The following is a 25755-nucleotide window of genomic DNA, read 5'->3' on the forward strand; positions in this document are numbered from 1 at the left end:
GGCACAATCGTGGATCTCTGATACTGATTGGGCTTCCGTCACTCCTTGGGTCCTGAATTCTGTTGAGGGGACTTGGGCTCTGGTCATCCTGCTTTTGGAGGGTCCTTGGGAGACTCCTGGAGCTTCTGGCTGGATTTCAGATGTTTCACTCGACTATGGATTTCTCGACCCCAGGCACTCTGTTCATGCAGCAGCAAAGAAATACAGCCAGTCAGGGAAGATGGACCAGTTGAGTTTGTCTTGTCTCTGGTTAGTTGGTCCCACTAACCCAAGGGAACAAACCGTCACTTCCAGAGCTTCTCTGTCGAATCGTAAAAGGGGTTTCAGCACAGCAGCAGGGCTTCACCAGGAAATTCAAAGGTCCAGGAGGATGCAGCAAACTTCGTTCACGGTTTCTTAGCCTGGTATTTCTCCCAGTGGTCGGCTCTGCCTCTAGTCCCAAAACCCTCACCTTTTTAAGCAGGTTTCTCCCATTCATTCACATCCTAGGCTGTCAATCACACAGCAGAGTGGTTGTCCTGAAAGGACAGCTGGCCAGCCAATCGGGACTGGTTACATTCAGGCATTCCTAGAGACAAAGGACAGGGTAGTTTCGGGAACCTCCCTCACATCCTGCCTTTCCAGACACACTGGAGCCAGAGGCGGGCTTCAAGGCTGAAGCCCGACTAAGGCAAAACAAAGATCTCAAACCTGGCTCAATGCACAGGGTAAAACCCAATAAAGACCTCAAACAGAAAATGGTGAAAAAAAGACGACCAGGGCCATTTTGACAAAATGTTCACCCATGGGTGCTGTACTGCAGCTTAGTATTCTGGCTGCGGTAGAAAAGCACAAAGGTAGGAAAATTAAAACACTGCCGCCAGCCATTTAATGTACATAGGGTAACATAAAAAATGTTACATAAGAATGTAGGATAAGGGGCTAGTAGGTTACAACTGAGCACTCCACATAAAATGGGGTGTGCTGGACCTACAGAGAGACAAGGTAAGTAAAGTCAATTTCACCTGACTATTCTTGGGAACAGTAGTTCACACAAGAAAGGGTATCTACACCTTATGAGAAATGTAAATGGTTTCTCTTTGACACTGCACTGAATGTGCTGTGTGTCTCCATACAAAAAGCAGATGCCTATGGAGTTTCAGTCTCCAAAAACAGTGAAAACACAAAATCCAAATCTGGTAAAAAGACACGAGTGAGAAAAAGGTCCCACTCACTCCTGGGTTAAATTTAAAAAGTCTGAAAGTCCAACAAAAGAGCTAGGGGTCAGTTTGAAGGAAATTAGCACAGAAATGAGAATTCTCCCCAACATGTGCGTGTTCAGTTTGGCTTTAAGACCCATACTGTACACGACAAAGACCACTCTTTATTGTAGCCTTTCTTAAGCATTTTATCAAGTATTTGAGCTACGTCCAGTTCACCTAGGGAAAATCGAGAATATCTGCCTTGGAGTTTCTCAGCCTAAAATAAACACATCTAGGGATGTGAGTTCCCCTCTATCCTGCATCTCCTCTAATGTTATGAATTTAACATTCGGAAAGAGGTCATGAAAGCAAGCTATCTTTTACTTGCTTCATAAAGGTGAAATAACTTTTTTTCAGATTTGGGTCCATGCTCTGCAGGTCAATTACACCATTTTATTTGCACTGGAAATTCTATCTGGTGCCGTTAGTATAATTGACCTTAAGAGGAATGGTGTCGATAATGCTCTCTCCACCTCTACATGCCTTCTGTCCACCTGATCCCCCAAACCAATATAGAAGGAACCCTGCTTGAGGCACATCGTAGTAGGTTTCAAAATCAGGCAGTACAAAGCCCCCCTTATTTATTGGTGCAACCAGCTTCTCCCATGAGATTCTGGCCTGCTTCCCCACCCAAATGAAGGTCAGCATCATGAATCTTGGATCTCAAAAATATTCCCTGGGTAATACCAGTGGGACGTTAAGGAACACATACAAAAACCGGGGTAGCAACACCATTTTATCTAGGGAGATTCTGCCAAAGAGGTTGAAGGGTAAATTCTTCCACCTATCCATCGCACTTTTGGCTTGTTCCATTACTTTTTGATAGTTCTACTTCTATAAGACTTTGGGGCTCAAGCAATATTTACCCTAAGTACTGAGCATAGTCACCATGCCACTGAAAACTCCCAGCCATGTGCATAGTGTTCAACGCTATCGGTCTGTGGAAAAAGAACAGACTTTGTGGCGTTGATTCTGAGCCCCGAGAAACCCCAGATATCAATATGTCACGCATGATCAGATCGAGATTACGTCTGGGGTCAATGACCAAGAGCACCATCCACATAAAGAGATCACCACTCTGTGTTTGCAAAGTTGGACCGCCCTGTGCAGGTGACTTTCTCTGATCGTTTCCGCCCATGGCTCCATCGCCAACGCGAACAGCAATGGCGACAGAGGACACCTGTAGAGATATCGCGAGAGTCACCAACTCTCGCGAGATCTCGCTTTGGTGGCGAGGACCGCCCCCCGCGCGCTTTGCGCGCATTACGGGAGCACCAGAGGACGCGGAAAGACGCGTCCTGCCTGCTCCTCCGAGATAAGGGCCTGGGGGCTTGCACCACGAGACATTTTTGTCCCCACAGCCCTGCAACAGTTATTAGGCACGTTTTCCTAGCCTTCAGGTTCTGTATTACTTGCATGTTCCTGGCAGATGTCCACTGTGCAATAAAAGACATCCAGCCAGTCATCACGCCTCCTGTCATCTGTGCAAGCGTTTACTACATAAATTGGCGACGAGGATCACCACTGCAACCCACGTGGGAACATGCAAGGAGCGACGCCGCCACCCCCTTCCTGTAAACCCGCCATCCCGTGGCCGCAATGGCAACCCCTTTTCACGACGTATGTAGAGGCGCTAGGAGGGGCAGGATTTTCAGCGGCACGGCGTAGGGCTATGTTACTTAATGCCCTAGGAGTGGAAGGACAGCGGGTGTTTGAGAGTCTCACCCCGATCCCGGTGGCAGGGGACAACGATGACGTCTTTAAGGAGGCAGTTGGGAGAATAGTGAAGAGATTTGCCAGTAAAGAGAACACGGTGTTGCACAGAATACGCTTTTACACCCGCAGACAAGAAATATCTGAACCGATCGACGATTACGTCACCAAGCTGCGAGAACTGGCGGCGCTGTGCAGTTTCGGCAACAATGCTGAGAGCCTCATCTGCGACATGTTGACAGTCCACACTAACAGCAGAAATGTTCAAGATAAATTCATTGTGGAGAAAGAATTACAACTGGAGAAGGCGATCGAAATTGCCAGAGCGGTTGAAGAAACGGCGGGAAGACGAAAAGAACTCACGGGAACCCACAGTTCTGCTGAAATCCAAGCAGTCACATTTCACTCAAAGAAAGAAAGACAGACACCCGACACAAGAGAGGGGAGAGGAGGTAAGAAAGAACCTCTGAAATGCCACAGGTGCACTAGCACGAAACACCTGGCGTTTGATAGGGAGTGCCCAGCTAGAGACAAGGAGTGCTCCATCTGCAAACGCATTGGCCATTTCTCGTTGGTATGTCGGTGGAGGAACAAGAAAGTTACCAGTGTAAACACGGATCACAACAGGGAGCGAGAATCGTCCTCAGAAGATGAGGGGAGACCCACAGTCATTATGGTAAACAGGACAAGGGCAAGAAGAGAAAAGCCCCATTGCACAATCAAAATTGACGGTTGCGAAACAAGAGTTATGGCGGACTCTGGTTCGGACCTCACCATAATACCCCTACGGACATATAAGGAAATGGTGGGAAAAGAAAAGGTCCAAGTTCTCACCACACGACACAAACCCACAGTATTTGGAGGGGCGTCAGTTGAACTACTGGGATATATCAAAGGGAAGGTGGAGTTTAAAGGAAGAGAAACCACCACCAGAGTGTATTTCAGCCACGAAGGCCCAGCGGTACTGGGATGGGACGACCAAGACAAGCTCAAAATCAAACTGGACCCCAGCACAGAAGACCAGGTACTGTCTGTCTGCGGGAGGAATGGGCCCATTGTCAAGAGTGACTACCCAAAACTTTTCTCGGAGGAGCCGGGTCACATCAAGGGCTTTGTCCATAAAATATTTCTCATAAAGAATGCCGTCCCAGTCAAACATTGAGTGAGGCCTGTGCCAGCAACCGCAAGAGACACTCTCAGGGATCAATTGGACAAAATGAGAGCGGAGGGTGTCATTGAAGAAGTTGAAGCGTCAGAATGGCTGAGCCCAGTAGTGCTGATAAAGAAACCGAACCCGCAAGAGCTAAGGGTGTGTATAGACCTTCGCAGTTTAAACTTAGAGGTCATCACCGACAACTACCCACTACCGAGCATAAATGAACTCATTTTGTTGATGAAGGAAGCCAAAATTTTCTCAAAACTGGATATGAGAAACGCATACCACCAAATACAATTGCATGAAGAGTCAAAACCCCTCACAGCATTCATCGCACCTTTTGGCACCTATCAGTTCACCAAAATGCCATTCGGGTTATCGTCGGCAGCGTCAGCGTTTCAACGCATGATGGATGTCTTGTTACGAAAGGTCAAAAACGTCGCATATTTCCAGGACGACATCCTTGTGTACGCAGGGGATGAACAAACGCATAACGCCACATTGAAAACTGTCCTGACCAAGTTGCAAGAAGCAGGGGTGAGGCTACACCATGAAAAATGCGCATTCAAAGTGAAAGAGGTCGAATACTTGGGGTAAAAAATCTCAGAAAAAGGGATCAGTCCCAAACAAAATCTAATGCATGCAATCATAAAAGCACCGGAACCTACCAGCAAAGACAAAGTAAGATCATTTCTTGGACTGGCAGAGTATTACGCAAAATTTATCCCCATGTTCTCTGAAACCTCAGCACCACTCCGTGACCTACTCAAAAAAGGTTTGGTATTCTCGTGGCAAGAACCCCAGAAGAAGGCGGTTCAAAGTATAAAATGGCACATCATGGAAGCGCCGTGTTTACAGCCATTTAACCCAGAGTGGGATACAGTCATCACCATGGATGTCAGTGCATATGGACTAGGAGCAGTTCTTACGCAGAAGAAGGGGGACACGGAGCATGTGGTAGCCTTTGCCTCGAAGGCCTTGTCCTCGGCGGAACAGAACTACTCTACCATAGAAAAGGAAATGTTGGCGTGCGCATGGGCGGTAGAACATTTTAGAACATGTGTGGGGCACGAAATTCAAATTGGTGACAGACCACAAACCCCTCATCCACATGCTCAGCCCGGGAGGTACCAAAGTGTCCACACCCAGACTGGCACGCATTGCAGCAAAACTGCAAGAATACACGTTTGAAGTGCAGCACATATCAGGGTGGAAGAATTTGCAGGCTGACTGCATGTCTAGATTGCCAGAAGGTAAAGACAAGGGCACCACGTTTCTACAAGGAGAATGCATAGTGGCATCTATCACCGATATAAAGGCACCTGATTATATGGAACTCAGCGAGAAACATTGGCTGGAAGAGGACAGAAAAGACCTGGCCATGGCGAAAATCCGTGAGTGGATCAAGGAAGGGTGGCCAGGTGAAAAAATGGTGCCAGAAGGTATGAGACCCTATTGGAAGGTGGCCGAAGAGATATCTGAAACGGACGGAATAATAATCAAGACGGACCAGATAATCCCACCGGTAGGCATGAGGAGCACCATTCTATGCAGAGCCCACGCTGGTCACCTGGGAAACGCGATGACCCGGCGCAGAGTGCGGGAGGCCTACTGGTGGCCGTCCATGGACCAAGAGATTCGCACCATGATAGAGCGCTGTCATGAGTGCCTCAATAGCGACAAAAGACTGAAACTCAGACAGGCACCCCTAATTCCCACAGAAGTACCAGAAGCGGTGTGGTCAAAAGTGGGCATAGACTTTATAGGACCTCTGGAAGCAATGGCACCAGAACATCGGTACGGCATAGTGCTGGTTGATTACCTATCCAAGTGGGTCGAGGCTGAGTTCGTCCCAAACATTACCACAGCGACGGTAATTGAAGTCCTCACGGAAATTTTTCAAAGAGAAGGCCTCCCCAAGGAAGTAGTAAGAGACAATGGGGTACAACTGATCTCACGGGACATGGAACAATTCCTAAGAAAGCACAATATAGGCCAAAAGTAGGCGGCCTTGTATCATCCCGAAGCCAATGGGCTTGTTGAAAGGGCCAACAGGTTCATTAAGGGAGCAATCCAACTAGCCACGACCTCTGGGATGGACCCCCTAAAAACTACCAAGGAGGCCATAGCGGCCCACAGACTCACTCCAAACGGTATAACGCAAATATCCCCGTTTCGAATGTTGAGAGGGAGGAGTGCAGCCTCCACGCTCATACCACCATGGTTATCCAAAGTGAGAGAAGATGAAGCAGTGGACATGTCAGAAGTGGTGTGGAGAATTGAAAACAGCAAGGCACGCATGAAAACATGGAGCGACCTAAGAAGAACCACCAAGCAAGCGTCAGACATTGGAGGGGGAGTTTGGGTCAAAATAAGACTACCAAAAAAGGACCAAATCACGGGCTCTCGGTTCAGCAGACCCACCAAAGTGGTCCACAGGGGAACGAACCATGTCCGCACCGAGGACGGGCGCACATGGAATCTGGAAAGAGTAGCCCTATATCAGAAGAGACAAGAAAGAGCAAGAACCCCGGAGAGACCACATGCCGAAGAAGGAATAGACAACGAGCGAAGGGAACAACGGGAGCCCGAGAGAAACGAAAAAGAAAGGGAAGAAACAGAGATGGAACCGGGATCGCCCATGCCAGAATCCGAACAGGAGCAACAGGAAGATTGCACTGGAAAGGGTGACCGGCCGAGAAGAGAGCACAGAAGACCGGTGAGATACAGTGACTATGTTATGCAATGAACTTCCTCTTTCCGTACCAAAGGGAGGTGTGTAGAGATATCGCGAGAGTCACCAACTCTCTCGCGAGATCTCGCTTTGGTGGCGAGGACCGCCCCCGCGCGCTTCGCGCGCATTACGGGAGCACCAGAGGACGCGGCAAGACGCGTCCTGCCGGCTCCTCCGAGATTAAGGCCTGGGGGCTCGCACCACGAGACATTTTTGTCCCCACAGCCCTGCAACAGTTATTAGGCCCGTTTGCCTAGCCTTCAGGTTCTGTATTACTTGCATGTTCCTGGCAGATGTCCACTGTGCAATAAAAGACATCCAGCCAGTCATCACGCCTCCTGTCATCTGTGCAAGCGTTTACTACAACACCCCTGCCGGGTGCCCCTTTCCAACATTATATTGGATGTAAGCTGGCCCGTTACCTTGATCTTAGCATTGGGCAATGTATACAGTAACGACACCAATGAGAGAACCTGCTTCCCATCCCACATAATACTGCAAACCGGAAGGGCCATTCTACTGAATCAACGCATGAGTAGCATCTAAGAGTGCTGCTATGCATTAATTTTGCTGCACCGCGGACATCAGCCCAAATATCCTACGTAGTCCATAGGAAGTGAAGCGCCCCGGTATAAACCCAGATTAATCTGACTTTACCACCCTCTGGATCAGCGGTGCTAGCCTGGATGCCAGTATTTTGGACAGAATATTGTTATGCAGATTAATAAGAGATACAGGGCGATGGGAGGAGCAGTCATCTGCTTTCTTGTCCTGTTTGAGGAGCACCGCCTCTCTGAGACTTAAGTAAACAGCCATCTTTCAGACTGTGGTAGTACTTTTGCAGTAGATTGGAGAGGGGGGGGACAAGTTTCCCTGCATAGTATTTATAAAACTCAGCCGTGTAGCCATCCGCCCCAGGGGATTTCCCAGAAGGGAGAGATTTAATAGCCCAAAGTACCTCCTCCAAAGACACGGGACAGCCCAGTCACTCACTTTTCTCATCTGTACACCAATATAAGGCCACTTGATCCAAGTAATTATTTACCTCTTGGTGGGAGACGTCTATTCTGGAACAGTATAGTTGACCATAAAACCTACAGAATTCTTGGACTATCTCAGAGTCTGCGAATCTCTCTACTCCTTGTATGTTCTTTGACATAACCCGATTGAAGTTATCTAATCTTGTAGCTCTTGCCAATAATCTACCCGACCGCTGCCCTTCCCCTCGTCTCTAGAGTTCACGGTAGGGATATACGAGGGGTTAATGGCCTTAGGAAGATTGCCAAATATTTTTGCACCAGTATCGTCCTCAATAAAAGTTCTGCGATGCCTGGTAAGGTTGTCAATAACAGGGGGTCTGATAGATACGGCTTGAAATACAAATCCTAGATGGCAACAGCCGCTCCAATGTGGAGTGTTAAGCCCCCAAATGAAATACACTCAGTCACCAACATAAAAGGGAACATCAGGGTCGTCTCTGGGAATGATGAATGTTATGTTGCAGTTGGTGTTATATCCTAGGAATTTAGAGCCATTGTTCACCATACAAGCGGCCCTTAGTATGTTGAAGGCCCGGAGATTCAGGGAAGGGATGGAAAATAAATGAGTGTTATTATCCAATAGCTGTGTAGTAGGTAGAATGGGGGCTGCCACAGTCACATGGCCAGCCTGGGAGAAAAAAGGAGTAAACACATCTGACAAAGTGAAAGTAGCATTTGGGAGGATAACAAATTCACAGGCTCCTTTGCGTAGCACTTGCATTTGAGCATACAAAGAGGAGGAGGAACGGGAAGCATACCGGATATTAGCTATTCCCTGAAATATAGTTCTAGTTTCTATACATAATATAGCCATGTGTAAAGCATAACGTGAAGCACAGAATGGTATGGGCAACTGTTGCAGCGGGAGCCCTTCCTGTACAAAGGTGGGAAACTGCGGCAGACATAGCAATTTCTGCGTTGAGCCATCTTGTGTGTATGATATGATACATATGGGTAACCAACACATTTCTGCTCGTTAATTTGCAATGATAATGCTGGTCGGGGGGTAAAGTTGCCATAGTAACATTAGGAAAGGGTACAGGTGTAGGGTTTATCGAAAGGGGAAAATGCATATCACATAATACAAAAGTGCCAAGCAGGATCCAAAAACAAGAAAAAAGAAGGCACAATCTTGAGCTATACCATTTTCTGTTGGTGCCTAATACTTCATGTGTATAGGGAAACTGTCTTTTGTCATGAGCAAAATAATGGAAAAGGCATGGCCATTGTATCCGTGGAAAGGGCAAATCTATTTTTGGAGTGTCCAAGATACCTCACCGCCAGGTAGTCTTTTAAAGAAGGCGGTCTTGGCTGCCGAGGTAGCTGCCCTCTCCTGAGACTGTTACCAAATAATAAGTTTGTCCTTGACAGTATTTTTGACAGTTTAATCGAAGTTTTCTTGGTCTAGGATGATGGCGTGGCCCCTCTGTTGGTCCGACAACATATTAAGGGCACACTGTAATTGGAGAAAACAATCCAAGTTCCTTATTACCAGCGGACGTCTCTGCAGAAGATGTGACCAGTGGTGCGCCAGCACAGAGCTGTCCTTGTAGTGCTCGTGTGGTCTGAGGGGTAGAGGTGCTTTCTTCACATGGCTGGCATGAATCCCGTTTTATGTCCTGTCTGTGTTGCCAGGAGCACCTGCACCAGCCCTTTCCACTTGAGTTGTAGACCAGAGGTACGTTGAAAGTTCTTTATAAATATCCAGTCGCCAGGCAAAATAGGGTCCTGGACCCGCCAAGTGCTGGGGCAAGCAGTTTTTGACCCGTTTATGAATAATGGACAATGCTTTTATCGGCACAAGATGGGGAACCTCACACAGCTTCTTGGGGTGAGGCATGTCCCGTAAATTGGCTGGGCGGCCCATAACAACCTCATAGGGGGACAGACCCATTCCAGAGTGCACAATAGTTCTCATAGATAGTAATGCTAAAGGCAAGGCGTTGATATAGCTTAGATTGCTACTTGAACATATTTTTGATAATTTGTTTTTGAGTGTGGCGTTGCAGAGTTTCACTAAACCTCCCGCTAATGGGTGATATATTGCATGAAACTTGCCTTATGCTCAAAGCCGGACATACCAATTCCATTGTTTTATTCACAAAATGAACTCCATTATTGCCCCAGATTGAGCGGGGCAGACCACATCTTGGAAAATATTCTTTAACAAGGGTTTCGGCTGTACTTAGTGTAGTGTTCTGTCAAGGGAAATGCCTCTACCCATTTACTGAACATGCCAATGATTACCAAAACGTACTTTTACTTTTGACAAGGCGATAATTCTATAAAACCCATTTGTAGTGCTTCAAATGTGAAATCTGGGGGACTGAAATTACCCCTGTCCTGTGGATGTAGAGTGCGGGCTTGGTGCAGTTTTAGGCCTCACCCTGCCTTGCAAAGTTGGAATGCCCAGTTACCCCTCTTATGCCTGTGTCTGGACAATGTCTATCTTGACCAGATGAGTGTTTTTTGGGTGATTGGGGACAGGGCAAGAATATTTGGACATTTTCCCCAGAAATATGTCCCAATGCGAAAAACACAAGGGTGGTGCAAGCTATTGGGACACAGAGCTTAAGCGAAAACATTCTCCGTGCGCGAGTGGGAAATGATTAGAGGGATGGTAGATTTTCCGGCTGCAGTAACCGTTAAGAGTTTGGCCTACAACAATGCATAAAACATTCTCTATGCTCAAAGTAAACCCCTTTCCAACGCATATGCACCAAAGGACCCCTGTGCCCTTTCCATGGTTGACCAATTCACCTATAGAAGAGGCCTCTGTGTTGGTTCTTGAGTGATGTGCATGGGTGAGATGTCCTTAGTTATTGTTCCTGCTAATCCTCCATGTATGCATGCTGTTCTAATGTTTGTATGTAAGTGAATAACAGCTGAGCAGACAGTTGGAGCTGGTATGCAAGCAAGGTTCTGTGTTGGTCAGTTAGGCCTGAGCTCTGTGCTCGGGATGGATCGATGGGTGTGCTTCTGTTTTATGTAACCTGACGGCAACAAACTTGTGACCTATGTACCGTAAAGCTACATGTTCTATTAAGTGGTCCTGCATTTGTGCCTGCATAGCCTCCTTTCATCATCACAACTGTCTACTTGGTTGTCAAATGTCTTCGACTGGCAATTAAATGTCTTCAGGGTGGGAGCAGAACTATGGAGACGAACAGACCTAGGTGGGTGGGGTTTTGAAAGAATAAAAGTGGCAGACAGGATCTTGAAGTGTCATGGTGGACAACTTCACGTGGTGGTTATTGTTACCAGGCATTCAAATTTCACCTGCCACTCGCAAGGGATAGATAGGGTTCATGGTTAATAAAAAGGGTGCGCTTTGTGCACGAGAAGGACTGTGAGACAATTGGATTTTTATTCCTTTCTAGTAGCTTGAAACAGAAAATTGCCAAACCTGTGTTCTTTTGATTGGTTAAGTGGTAGCCCGAATGATTCACACACAAGTGAAAAGCCTGTTAGCAGGGTGTAAAAGGGGCAGGCTCCAAGATGACTAGTCCATTGGGTGAAAGACTGGTGGAGGCCACCATTGGGGACATGAAAAGCCAAGGTAAAGTGTTGTGGCGAAGGGAGAAGGGGAACATGATGTCTAAGCCTCAGTCTATAATGCTCTAGGGTCCCAATTGTTCCAGTATCCCCCTTTTTTTTCTTCCTTCCTAGGGCGTGGTAGCATCTAGATTCAAGGCACGAAAAAGCCTGTTGAGCCACCCCTGTGAGTAGGGTTGCCATGTACCGGCCCAACCATCACAGTGCCACATGGCAGTTTGTCACCCTCTCAAATTTTAATGCTGTTCCATTACTCAGTTTCTGTAGAATAATTAGTGGGTCTATTGGCTGTCCTGGTCTTTCTGAAAGTATTCCTTGCAGACCCATTAATGTCTCTTGATGCTGTCTGCTTGTGGCTAATGGCCCTTCCATCAGAGTCTTTAATAAATTCTCCATTATGGTGGCAATTGGTTTGCAGTTACTAAACTCTAATTCTTCTTGAGGCATGAATGGGAATTCTGAGCTGCCTTCTTTCTCTTCACTTGGACTGGCATCTCTCCATTCCTGGAATGTCAGAGTACTGGGGCAGACAGTCCACTCTCACTAGCCTCTGCCTTACCCAGGACTCCCATATTGGCTCCCCTAATCCACTCTTCCGAGTCCTATGCTAGTTCCGACTTCTTCAAGGTCCTCCACTTCGGTTGGGGGCATAGTCAGAGTTGTCTCACCCTCTTGAGGCTGTTTCCAAGCTGAGAAATTCCAGGCCTGTTTCAAGCTCCTAGATCCCTCCATCGAGTGGTTCAGTGGCTCCAGGTACCCAGGAGTCCCCTGTCTCTGACTGCTGATTGGTCTCTTCCTCCTGTGTGAGACCTTTGTATAGGCGTCTGAACGATCCACAACGACACCACGTGTCACAGATGGCTTCAATAATTTGAGGGCCCAAACAGTAGGTTTATTTATTTTATGATCAATGTCAAAGGCTTTACTAGTTAATTATGGTAGGCAGGCCAGACTAACAGGGTCCCTATTCTCACCCTCGTCCTTCCACTGGCTCCCTCCACCCTAGCCCATGTGTCCCCACACCCCAACAAGATGTACTGGAATACTAGAGACAAGTAGCCCTTATTGTCTGGTTCGAATCTAGTCTTTTTGATGAGGGCCTAAAGACAGTGGCCTTCTCTACCTTACTCAGTAATTAGTGTTATGCGGATGATGCACAGCTCTTTCAAGCTACCCACTGCCTCCTCCTCGCTCATCGGACTGTCCTATCTGCTATTGAGGTATGGTGGGCCTCTAAGGATCTCTGCCTTAACGCCAGGAAGACAGAGATCCATCTCATTGGGACCCCTGCTTCCCGCTTTTCCTCTCACTCTGGCCGTCCTCTTTGGGCCCTCTGCCGTCCTCCTTGTGAGGCAAAAAACCTTGGTCATCTCCGACTCCACTCTCTCCTTCTACACACATCATGGACCTTGCCAAGAAAGCCAATTTCCAGCTGTTCCTCCTCCTGAGGTATTCTCTCTCTTCTCACCTTCCCCTGGAAGCTCCCTGCCATGGGTCTCTCTAGGCTGGACTACTGTAACAGCCTTTTTTTCAATCTGTCTATCTCTATTCTTGCCCTCTTCAACTCATACAGAACAGGACCATGAGACTTATCCTTGACCTCAAGCCCAGGGACTGCATTTCTCCAGCCCTGAAATCCCTCGCTCCCGGTGGCTGCAAGGATCAAGTTTAAGATCCTCTGCCTCGTTCACAAGGCTTTCTAGGCCATGGCCCTCACTACCTTCAACTGTCTCTTCCCAAGTACCTTCCTCCTAGAGCACTTCCCTCATCTGCTAACTCTCTGCGGGTAAGTCAGTTCTCCAAGCCGAGAATGGGGGAGGAGGTGGGAAAGATATCTCTTCTCTGCTGGTGACTCCCTCTGGCATGGCCTCCCTGCCTCTCTGCCTTGAGCCGGATCTCTTTAAGTTCCGGAAACTCCTCAAGACCTTCCTTTTCTCCTCTTCTTTCTCGCTCCCTCACCCCTGCTAACCTACCCTTGCTCCGGCTGCAGACTGGCTGTTTGTTGTCCTCTAAGTCTTGCAGGACACCAAACCCCATTTCCCCCCACCCACCCTGACCAGTCCCCCTGCACTTTCCACCTGGCCCAACTTGCACCACCTCAAGGCTAACCTTGCATTACCGAGACCCCCCCCCCTGTAGTCCCAGCCTTCCTTGTACTTAACTCAGGCCTTGTGTTTCTGGGTGCACTTCTCCCTGTACCCGCCCCCCACTCTCCCCCTCTTCTTGCTGTGCACTTGCACAATCTCAATGACAAGAGGCCTAGTACGATCTTTGTCTTGTCCTCCCTGTGTATAGGCGCATAATAAATAACCAATCAATCTGTACCTTAAGTGTCACAGGAAATTAAGACAGGGCTTGTCAAGGGGGCGCTGCATCATGGCAGGGGGGCGCCTGCAAGCTCCTTAGGTCACATCCCCTTGACAAGCACCGCCTTAATGGGCTACAGGCACCCCTGCCAGGCAGCCCTTTGAAGACATCTGCACCCTCTGGGGGAAAGGGTGCAGATCTCGGCATTTATTACCCAAAGCGATGACTGGTGCGGGACAGCGCCATGTGTTTTCAGCCTTAATGCTGTTGCTGCCCCTTAACAGGCATCCTTTTGGTTAAGAGAGGCAGGGATCACCCTCTGGTGATCCTGAATCTATTACCCAAAGGTTCCCTGGCGAGGGGCAGCAGCACTATTAAGGCTGAAAAGGTGAGAGTGCTGGAAGACGAGGCCTTTTTTCCTAAAGATGGCGCTCCCACGAATGAGCGGGAGCTTCAGGCTTCAGAAAACAAAGTTGTCCTTTTACACATGCATCCTTAAGTGAAAAATATTTTCTGGGGACCACAGTTTGGGGTGAAAAAAATGGCCATCTCGTAGACCCATCTTATCAGTCCTTTACAATGTAGTGCTCCCAATTGTCAGCAATGGCCCTTGCGCGTTTCAGCTCCCAGGTGACTGACTGCCGCCATGATTGTCTGCAGCATTCACATCCTCGCTGCATCCCTTTGGTCCCATTAATATTCAAGCACCCAGGGGTGTCTCAGACAGTTCATCGAATTGTAGGGGAAAGGGCAAACATATTGACATGGGCGCCGTGAGCCCCTGATAAATATTCAGCCGCTCCTGCAGCTTGGGGTCAACATGTCGCGCCTTCCTTGGGATACCAGCGTTTTAGCATCTGGCACGATACACCGATGCGTGCTTCCCTGTCGTGTAACTATCTGGTTATCTGCCACCACCTTTTGTCTATTTTGTTATCTAAACCCCTTCTGCCCCACACTCACTTTTGCGGAAGCCTGAGCTCCAGACGATACCAGATGTCAGTGGTTGTGGGCGGGTTTGGTGGGGGGAGAAATTTAGCTGAACATTTGTAATGTTCGCGGCCGGGAATCACATCCTACAATTCGGAGTAGGACATAAAAAGGTAATGTTGCACTAAGACACACGTATCTCAGGCAGCCATTGCCATGGTAATGGACTGCTGCGAAGTCCAGGCCTCTTTTCTGTCCCAGTCTAAGCAATACAAAGGTTGCCTGTGTGAACTAGATGCTTTTGCCCAAAGCTATGTATTTACAGGGTAATTCTAGACGTCGAACACAGTACTTGGAGCACGACCCTTACTTGCGCTCACCTTGTCTAGCACATCAACTTATTTATTTGGTCCCATGCACCGAGGAAGCCGGAAACAGGAAACGCTCTGCCCTAGACAAGCCGACGAGCGCCGTGACTGCCCAGCAAGACCACCATGGCACATCTTGATGGCGAGAGAAAACTGCGAGTTAGTAATTGCACACTTTTCTGAGTCCCCAAATTATAATCTGCCCAGCATAAAAACACAGCTGGAGCAGACCCGTCTCGACGTTTTTCGTCATCAACTATTCACGCGGCATGTGAGTCTTCAATTGCAAGGCTAGTGTTTGCAAAATATTGCTAAATCTCTAGCAGCGTGGCGCTTTCAGTGGATAAATGCCCGTCCCGTTTATCGGTAGCCATGCGCCACAGTCCTATATGGCAAGTTGTTATCTTAATGTAAAGTGTGCGGAGTGAAAATCATAGATTGTGTACTATACCTCATCACGGTGCTTTCCCTTTAGCAAGCATACAAGTTCTCTCTAATAAAACAAATGCACATTAGTATTACTTCCATAGTGAAATGGACCAAAGTACAACGGAGGGTTTCATGTAAGGGGGTTGGGGGTTGGGGGGGGGGGGAATAGGAAAATGTTTGGTGTGCAGAGCGTGCAAAACAAAGAGATTTACACAGCACTTTGATGGAAGACGGTAATCTTGCTCTGCGACGTACCTCAACCTGAAACCCCCGTTCCCTTCCTGGAAGGGCTGACTCAGACCTTCATCCTGTTGCGGTTGAGCACATATGTACCATTGATTTGTGAAATAACACTTACTGGTGCCCTTGGAAACAGAGTAAATGGGCAAGACGGCTATTGAGACCAGCATTGGCAAAGCCAACAGTTTCGGCTTCTGTGGGGGCTTGGGATAGGCATTTGCCAGTCATGGTCATAATGGTACTATATTTTCCATTAGATAGCAAAAGCTGCAAAACGGGGTGATTAACTGTTCGTATGATAGCCGTGCTTGCCTAATGCCTATACACAATCCAAAACTGTTGGCTTTGTCAGTGCTTGCTTTTAACAGGACTTCAGTGCAAAGAACAGATCTAAATCAAGTTGATGAAGGCACACTTCGTCAAGAAATGTTATTGCAGCAGTAGCACCTTTTGCAGTTGCAATCGAGCCATTAACTCTAAGCAGGCTTCTTCGAATTAACACTGGCAGGCCATACGTTGATGTTACTGCTTGATACAGGTAGCTCAGACATCCCAGGAGGATGTGTTTTGGACAGCAAGGGGCTGGTAGTATGTGGGGATGGCCATATGGATTAGCTTGGTCATGTGCAGTCTATGGGTTGGTAAATAACCAAACTCTACCCAAAAGCTTTGTCCCTCCTCCCATGTTCTCTCCTTCCTCGCTTTATTATAATGCAGTTGTCCCGATTTACATGTGGCGCTTTAGCACCTGTTATTAGCCAAAATACTAAAAATGTCTGTGTGCATAATGGAGTGCGCTGTACTCCCTGCCAGCGCTTGAAGGCCACTTAAATATAGCCATACACATGAGACCTGATTTTGGCTAAAGATTAAATGAGTACTCTTTGTTGACACAGGTGGTCCACCCGTCATCAAATCACATGATAGAATAATGTCTAGACCCTTGTGGACAACTTGACTTCGATGCAGTAACTACAGGGACCGGAGGGCCTTTGCATGCAAGCAGCTATGCATGCAGTGTTGCAAAGGTGTGATCCAAAAAGTCTTGAGCCAACATGAATGGTCACAACCTTGGGGCCACAAATTGACTAAAGTCAGTTCTGTGACGAGCATGTTAATGCTGGGATAAAAGTGTTTTCTGTTTTTTCTGTTGTTGCACTGAGTCCCCTCTCTTTTTATGTCTTCTGAGTCCAGGGTTTACACGGTCATTTGTCTTTACCACTGTATTGCTACAGTAGAGCTCACACCCCTCATTTTCTCTCTTGTATAGTGTAATAATGTCTTCAGAAAAGTCAAGCGTTCAGACGGACCATGGCCACAATGCAGAAGGATGCAGTGGATTGGTGGCAGTAAAATCTAGCATATCCATGGTGCCATAAAAAAACATTCACAAACACCCTAACTTTTAGAGAAAGTAACCTTTCTCTTAAAAAAAATATATACAGCCTGATTCATGGAATTATTTTCGTGAAAAACGCAGATTTGCGCACCTTTCTGCCCGAAAATCCCTGTTTGAAGTATGGGGTTTTTCGGGCAGAAAGGCGCGCAAATCTGCGTTTTTCACGCAAATAATTCCACGAATCAGGCAGTTAATCAAGTAGCCTGATGCAGAGTGAGTGATGGTGCAAACGGTGAAACGTCCAGTGCCATGCTCTTCAAGTAAGCTAGACCGCCTGGGGTGATTCTCGGCTTGCTCTGGACCGATCCTCCAGGGAAGGTCACTCCATCTCCCTGGGCGTGATGCCCCCCGGTTCCCATTCATCCAGCCTATAATGCTCCATTGTTTCCCCTTTTCCCTCACGCGCGCCTGTGTTTAAAGCGACGCAGATTGCCCTGGAAACCCCGCCCCTTGCGACCCTGCAGACGTTGAACACTGCATGCCTGTTTCAAGTTAGCTGCGAGTGTAAATGGCGCCGGGGTGCCCTCCTGGATGAAGGGCAATGTTTCAAAATGTGGACACAGCCAAGAGACGTGAGCATGGCATGCCCTTTGCTATTCAGCTAGAAACCTTTCTTACTGAGAGTCTGCGCTATGTGTTGCACAGCCTTGTCCCGGGAATGTAATCCATATATTTTTTTATTTATTTATTCATAATGTGACGTTAGTTCAAAAGAACTTTCCACCTCTAACAACAATAATACCATTGTATACCTTCAACTTATTGTCCATAATAACAGTACATCTAAAAACACACTGATCAATAAATTAAACATCACACACACTAATTTCATATGATACATATCATTTCATACAATAGAGCACAATTTAGTGTCCATAACCTTCCATATACCAGTCAAGGCTAATACAAGAGACATGTTCACAGAATTAAGGCAATAAAAGCCAGAATTCATCTTCTGGTATAGAAGCTTCGTTATATACAAACCGTACCAGTCTATGCGTATATAGGCGTGCATGAGCGTTGCAAGATGTTGGCACATGTTGAGCCGTCTCCTGTGTATTTGGAACTCTACATGTGTGTCAAGTGGGACACTGATGCAATATGCCTAGCTGAGGTCCTAGAGTAGTCAAGGTAGGCAAATTGTAAAATCCCAGTAATACATACTATATTATAACAAGACTAGAAGGGCATTTTACCAAACAATTCTGTGGCTTCAGGTACCGTTACTGTGTAGGATGTTGTCTTAATGTCTCCATATGATTTAAAATTGGAGGCCCAGTCCCAGGCATCCAGTTTGCGCTGACATTAAGCCTTCAACAGACCGTATAGGTAATCCCATTTAAGGGACCAATCAATATGTCTAAAAATGTTCACTGACCGATTCAGCCCAGATACAATCTACTATTAATGAATGCATGAATAGTGTACAGTCACCAATAAGTATTCGAGGTAACTTCTAGCTTGTCCCTTTGCTTATGTGCAGGTTATTTCTAGCAAACATCAGTGCCCGCGTGGAGGAGAGGCCTTTGGAGGCGGCAGGACTGGCATACGATTTGAGGGAGAGCGACTGAAACCGAGGGGCGTTGTGGAGGCGTAAGTACCTTAGGCGGATGGTTTATGTTTTTTAGTGCACAGTTCAGTTTGTGGTGCTGCTGTACGTAGAGCAGCAGTCGTTCAAAATATGCAAAAGGTGAAGTTCGGCAGCATGGTGCCAGCGCAAACCAGACCTGCCGGCAGGGATGGCAAGGCCCGTTTGGGAAGTTTGCTTCCGTGGTCATTGCGACAGCTCGCTCGTGGAGCAGACTGCCGTGTGCAAATGTGTTGCAATGGGGATTACTAGCCAATTTTAAAATGGCGCTGCTGAAAGTGCAGGCGGTGATGTGGCGCCATGCAGACGTGTAAAGCCTCACCCAGCCAATTTTGCTTGGCAAAGGTCTGTGGGTGGGGTATGGACCCGTGCTGCAATCACCAAGACAAAGCGACACGACACCTGTTGTACTTAAAATCGTAGTAGCTGTTCCCTGGTAGCGTTCTGCACAGCATCTGATCCGTTTGCACGCGAAAGAGCTGCACTGTTGGTGCCATCTTCTACTGCTAGGCCTTGCATCAGGCGCATTGAAAAGATAGAGTTCTGCAGCGACTGGATGCCATTGATACACTTCGCCCATTGTGTTGAACGCGTTGTATTAGGCACATATACTGCACCCGTTACCACGTAGTGGTCTCCCAGCGCCGAGGGTCGTATAGAAAATGCTGCGTTGTTGGGCCCTGGCCTGGGGAATTCGACCACACACTGTTGGGGGGGAGGGGGCGGAGAGAAAAGGTGTGGCCGAGAAGGGTAAACGCTTCTGCCACTGCCTTTCCTGGCTACCATGGTAATGCAGTAGGTTTTTCACCTTGTGCCGCTCTTCCTACCCAGTATTAGACGAAAAATGGTGAGCTGCCCTAATATATCTGACATATTCTAATCAGTCCAACGTTAACAGATGTCATAATTACCCTCGTTCTGCAGTTGCCAGAGCACAGATTGTACAGTGTGCGAGGCTGAACACGGTCTTCTCTTGTGCAGCTCTGATTACAGAGCTTGTCCCAAGGGGATTTGGTCCTTACAAAACATGCCCTCTTTAGAGCAGAGAAAGCAGCGGTTCTGCCAGTGGCGCTTGCGCCCTCGGAGCTGGCAGTAGCAACAGTACACACAAGGCAAAGGCATGCTTTAACAAAATAAAATGCAGCATGGTGTGAAAGCCATTGGCCATGAAGCAAATTGGGTACTACTGGAGGGAACCACAAGTTGATGTGCTTGTGTTCGTCCACCGTTATACTGACATCAGTTTTTATGCTGTGCTCTGCAGTAATAAAAAAGAAACCAGGAAAGAATGGCACCCTTTCATTTAGCCTCCTGAAGGGTGGGCGGGGGAGGGGTCCCAAGGCATGTGAGCGAGGCTGTGTGAAGTTGTAGTGACAAATGACAGCCACTTGTACTGTACGCAGAGCATGGGGCCATGGTCGTGCCGCTTCTGCCACTGTAAATAACAAAGCACCCTGGTCCCAATGCATACACCTTAAAAGGATGGCTGCATCTTGTGTCGCACCCGCACCTGTAACCCGCAGGCTGCACATACGACGTATCAAAGTGTATTGTGCTGTTGCTAGAAATAGGAGTTGGTTGCTCATGAATGAGTGATGACAGTAAGGGCCCTTTCCCCCCACCTATCTTTTCACACACGATGAGGAAAGGTTGCTGTTTTTTAAATTACCCGTTTTCTTCCTTCAGTATAAACGAATCCGTTTTCTGGGAGTTGGAAGGAACTTGAATGTGGTGCACTGTCTCTTTTCAGCTACATAAACACGATCTACTTATGCATATACATCTTAACTTTAAACATAAACGATTTCTGTCCTCTTTGAATATTGAGCTAGAAGGGGGTTTAATTTGGTCTACTCACACACTACCGTGGTGATTTGGGCAAGGTGGCCACAGTTTTAATTCTATGAACATTAGAAAGTCATTGTAGTGACTTGGTTTCACCTGATTAGTGAGTGAGTGTGTGTGTGCGCGCATTGCCTTATGGAATGTGTGGAGCTAAGTGGAATGCGGAACTCACAGGGACCTTAGAGTTCCATGAATGGCAGTTAAGGGCTGCAGCACGGGAACCCTAGCTGAGAGGATGTACTTGCCAGACTCTCCTGTGTAATCTTCTTACTTTTGATCTGCAACAATAAAGAAGCCTTCCTTTTTCACTCACCTGGCCCAGTGTCTTACCAGAGTCCTCCCTGCCTTCCAAGTGACCAAAGACACATCGGACATTTTATTGAAATGTATGAAACCACATAATATTTTAATTCTCCTGGTGAAGGATCGGTTTCTTTGACAGACATACCTATGTCTGAAGAAAAATTATAAGCTGTGCACCACCAATAAGGCAGGTGGCGTAGGCAACCTTCTGTTTTTATAGGTACATTCACCGCCCAGAACCCCAAATGGTGTTTAAAATCTGGGGAACGTGTAACCATGTAATGCAGTAACGGTCTGGGATGAGATTCTCCCTGGGAGGATGCCGCTGAGGGCGCGGTCGAGACTGACGGAGGTGGCTGGAGTGTTTTGCCACATGGACGTGAAAGTATGGCTACAAAGGGAACACGGATGTACCCGCCAGGGTCTCAAGCCTGTATGGTGCACTGGAAACAACTCTGCTTTGGTAGACAAAGGGCCTCCTAACTGGAGTGCACTAGAGGCATGGAGGAACTGTCCATGTTGCTATAGGTATGGCAGGAGGAAAACAAAGCAGGATATTTTGGTTAGTTGAAGTAGCGAGAATCCACCGACACTAATAGCTTTGTGAAGGGGCATGGATAAAGGGCGATATGTAGAACAGGTGACGCACTGGAGGACGTTGCCTAAAAAAAGTGTTCATTTGAATTTCATTGTTAATGGAGAAGACTGTAACAGTGGTGAAGATCTTTTGGCATTAGGATGGACGGATGGAAGATGGTATGGAGAGGGGTGGTCCACAAGGTAGTTTAGAAAGGGTTTGAAAATAAGGTTGTGGTAAAACAGCTGCTCAATGATATTTTGTGCTTCCTGAAAGGATGGCAGCCAAAAAAAAACCAATGAATATGAACAATCCAAATGTCAAAATAACCACTGAACTTCTTTGCAAGGGAAAACAAAGCGTATTACATGCAAAAAGGGTCTCAGACGGTCCCATAGAGCCAAACAGACACTGAGCTCATCTTATTTCAGGACTTAACATATTTTATAGTGGAAAAAACACAAATTAACAATACTATGCATAATGAGTGGAGCACAATCCCATCACCCTCATTTGGTACCACCTATCGAACATGCTAATCCCCCCTGTCGCTAGACCAACTGACCACATGTATGCTACCCCCATTGCTCCAGACACGTGGTTCCCCTACATAGTCTCTGCCGAACCCAGGTATAGTATTGCTGGGTTCTTATCAGTGGGTTCATAAATTTGGGACCATCACGTGATGTGCACCGTCCTGTTCCAGACACGATCTAAGTAACTTGGCGAGGCCAGTCCTGCTTTTGATAAGACAATATGCTTCTCCAGCATGGGGTCTGGCATGGATTCACATGCTCATGAATATTCCCCGTCGTCAGGCTGGGAATCCTCGGTAAAGAAAAAATCGGTATCAGTTTCGTTTCTGATGTCTTTCTTAGTGAAACCAATCAATGGTTGGTGGGTCATACTGTCCCCAGCCAATGACTGCCCTCTCCCTAAGCCCTGCCCCTGGCAGCCATCCTCAGATTTTTATCACACGTTCAAGTGTTGGGAGTCCTCGTGCTATAGCTCTCGAGCTTTTACTGCGTTTTGCGCTTTTCCAAAGAGATTCTCATTTTTCAATTTAATCGAGCCTCAAGCTCCACTGTTTCTACTTCCGATCAATGGGGACCCGTTTCGGATTTATCTACGCCCCTCAAGGGTGAAGTTTTCGTCGAGTTACGCTTCTTGGAGGATTCCAGAAGTTTCTGAGGCCTACCTCGCGGATGAGAAGAACATGGCCCAGGAGAAGGGAAGCTCGACTCCCGGCAAACTGTTCAGGATCTGCCCTGGATGCAACCTACAAAATGTGTTCAAGGAGGACGAGCATTCAAAATGCCTTTACTGCCTCCACGAGGACAAAACGCACGTGGAGATGGACTGTGTGTTTTGAATGAACATGTCGAATCGGACTGAGGGATCGTCGGACCCGTCTCTCCAACTGGCTGGAAGGCAAGAGCCCAGCAAGTGAGAAGAAGTCCGAGCTGTCTTCTAAATCCTGTGAGGGTGCCCCGGTGACGGGGGCACAACAGAAGGCAAAGCACCATGAATCCGTGGGCACCGGGAGCGCCGAACGGTCGGGCTCCTCGGCTGCCAGGCAGGGCGCACCTTCACCGACCTCAGCAACCATGAGCCAACGCTCTGGCTCGGGGAAGAGAAAATCCGAGAACCCGGCTAATCTTCTGGAGAGGCCCCGGTCGATCTCGAAGGAACCGGCCGAGGGGGAGCGAGGCAGTGACCCTCCCCCTAAGGTGAAGGCCTCAAGCGTGCCCAAGGTGGTGAAGGCCTTGATTCACCCGGCTAAGGCCTCTATCGAGGGAGTCGCTGCGGCCCTGGCGAAGCCTGTGGAGGCTATCCCAGTGGAGGCGACCTCGGGGCCCAGAGGTTCCCTGCCTCTGCGGAGGCAATACTCTTTTAAGCCCATCGAGAAGACCCCCGTGAAGACCCCGGTGGAAAAAGAGGGGGGGGGGCTGGTGACCGTTACGGACACAACCTCTGAGGAGGAACTGACCAAGAATTTGGAAGAGGCGGGCGGAATCCCGACGAGGGGGGCGACGAGAGCGAGGGTGGCAACAGCGACGAGGTTCCCGTGGATGAGGAGCAACCATCGCGCCCGAAACGCCCGTCACAGCCCGAGCCGCAGGACAACTCAGCGGCCATTTTGGCGACAAGCCTTATGCACGGAGATAAGGACGAGACTGCCCCTACCCCCGACAGACGACCCAGCTGAACCGGGTCCGTCGGGAAGCCCTCCAAACAAGAGGAGGAGAATTCATCCAGTGCCCCTTCAGCCCTCACGGCCTTCTCAGCCTTTGTCACCTTCCCTGGTCCCAAGGGCCGACACAGGAACAGACACGGGGACGGATGACGACAGCGGTGACGACGGGACTGACCGCCCGTCTCCGATTCCTTGGGCGTCCCCACCCGACGAGATTGGCACCTTCCACGCCATGATTGCCAGGGCATCCAAGCTTTTTCAGCTCTGCCCCGAAGAGAAGGAAGGCTTCCTCTACCAACAGCACGAGGCCAAGAGGAAGACAGTCCTCGCAGTGCCGTTGCTGGATGACCTCTGGGACGAGGGACTTGCCCTCCTCAAGAACCCGTCCACGACACCTGCCAAGAGGGACCGGTACGAGAAGTACCGGGTCCCCTACGCCACCCCGTTGTGCCTTAGGGCACAGCTGACCCGAGATTCGGTTGTCTCAGCAGCGGCCAAGAAGAAAGCGGGGGGCAGGGGGAAATCGGCTTCATCTTCAACTTCCCCACCGGATGACGAGGGAAAGAAGCTGGACGCCATGGGACGATGAGTCATCTTGTCGGCGGCGACGACGATTAAGGCGGCCAACGCCCTAGCGATTATGGCCCGCTATGGCAGGGAATTGTGGTACAAGATCACCCCCCTGTTGGACTTCCTCCCAGATGACAAGAGGGCAGAGGCCCTGGCGATCCTACAGGAGGGTGAGGTGGTGTCGGACCACGCCATAACTGTGGCCACGGACATTGCCGACACTGGTTTCCGCCAGTTGGGCAACAGCGTTTGCCTTCGACGGCGGGGGTGGCTCAAGGGGACGGATTTCCGCCAGGACGTGCAAGCCAAGGTTTTGGACATGCCCTTCGATGGGAACAATCTGTTTGGAAAGACAGTGGATGAGTCGCTGCGGGCCATCAAGACCGACACAGAGACGGCTCGGGCCTTGGGAGTTCTTCAGCAACGGCGGCCGCCCTTTTGGAACTCCGGAGGCAAGCAAGGTGCCTCCAAAGGATTCGGCGGCGGCTCCTCGACCTACCGTCGGGCAGCCCGCTCCTCGTCGCAAGAAGCTACAGGGGACGTGGCAAGTCAGGTGGATCTCGCCGTCGTCGCCAAGGAGGCAAGGCTGCTTTCATGCAAGACTAAACCGGCCGTTGCGTCGGGCCCCCACCGAAGCACCCCGGTGGGAGGCCAGCTGGCAAAGTTAGTCAGCGCGTGGGAGTCCATCTCCACCGACCGTTGGGTGCTGGATGTCCTGGCCCACGGGCACACTCTGGAATTTCTAAAGAAGCGCCCCCGAATTCCTCCAGTGGCCAGGAAGGAAAACCATGTCCCTCAACTGCTGTTAGAGGTAAGGGCGATGCTCAAGAAAGGAGCCATCGAGCTCGTCCCAAAGAGGCTCCGGGGTATACTCTAAATACCTCCTTGTCAGGAAGAAGACAGGAGGTTGGCGTCCCATCCTGGACTTGTGTCGGCTAAACAAATACATCAAGGCACAGAAGTTCCAGATGGTCACCCTCCAGCACGTGCTGGGCCAGCTGGAGGAAGGAGACTTCCTATCGTCGTTGGATTTGGAGGATGCATACTTTCACATCCCCATCCTAAAAGGACACCGAAAATTTCTCAGGTTCGTAGTCCAAGGGCGGCACTACCAGTTCAAGGCCCTCCCGTTCGGATTGAAGTCGGCGCCCAGGTTGTTCACCAAGTGCCTAGCACAGTTGAGGCGCGCCTGCGCCTGCAGGGGATCCACGTCTACCCCTACCTGGGCGACTGGCTCATCCGAGCAGGGACCAGGGAACTCGCCGTCGAACACACAGCAAAGACCATCCGGCTGCTCACGGATCTGGGATTCTCCATCAACTTCCCCAAATCCCACCTGGTTACGTCAAAGGTCACCCTGTTTCTGGGTGCCAAGCTCGTTACAGTGGCGCGATCGGAGGAAAGAACGCAGGCCATCCTGGACAAGGTACAGTGTCTGCTGGCCACAGACGTGGCCAGAGTGAGGTCCATCAAGTCCCTTCTCGGGATGATGTCCTCTTGCATCTATCTGGTGCGCCTGTGCAGGCTTCGGATGCGCCCTCTGCAGGAGTTCCTAGACGCCCG

General features: G+C 48.9%; 1 protein-coding gene across 12 annotated transcripts in view; it reads left to right on the forward strand.

The window, feature by feature from the left end:
* Window positions 1-25755, forward strand: part of MBNL2 (muscleblind like splicing regulator 2) — a 914045-nt gene that overhangs the window by 111078 nt on the left and 777212 nt on the right. For all 12 annotated transcript variants that reach the window (XM_069640650.1, XM_069640638.1, XM_069640641.1 and 9 more), the window contains exon 2: window positions 18596-18705. The gene's annotated coding sequence lies outside the window, so the exon portion shown is untranslated. The remainder of the gene's footprint in view (window positions 1-18595; window positions 18706-25755) is intronic.

Source organism: Ambystoma mexicanum, chromosome 7q (assembly GCF_040938575.1).
Source record: "Ambystoma mexicanum isolate Mex_15411 chromosome 7q, UKY_AmexF1_1, whole genome shotgun sequence".
Lineage (NCBI taxonomy): Eukaryota > Metazoa > Chordata > Amphibia > Caudata > Ambystomatidae > Ambystoma > Ambystoma mexicanum.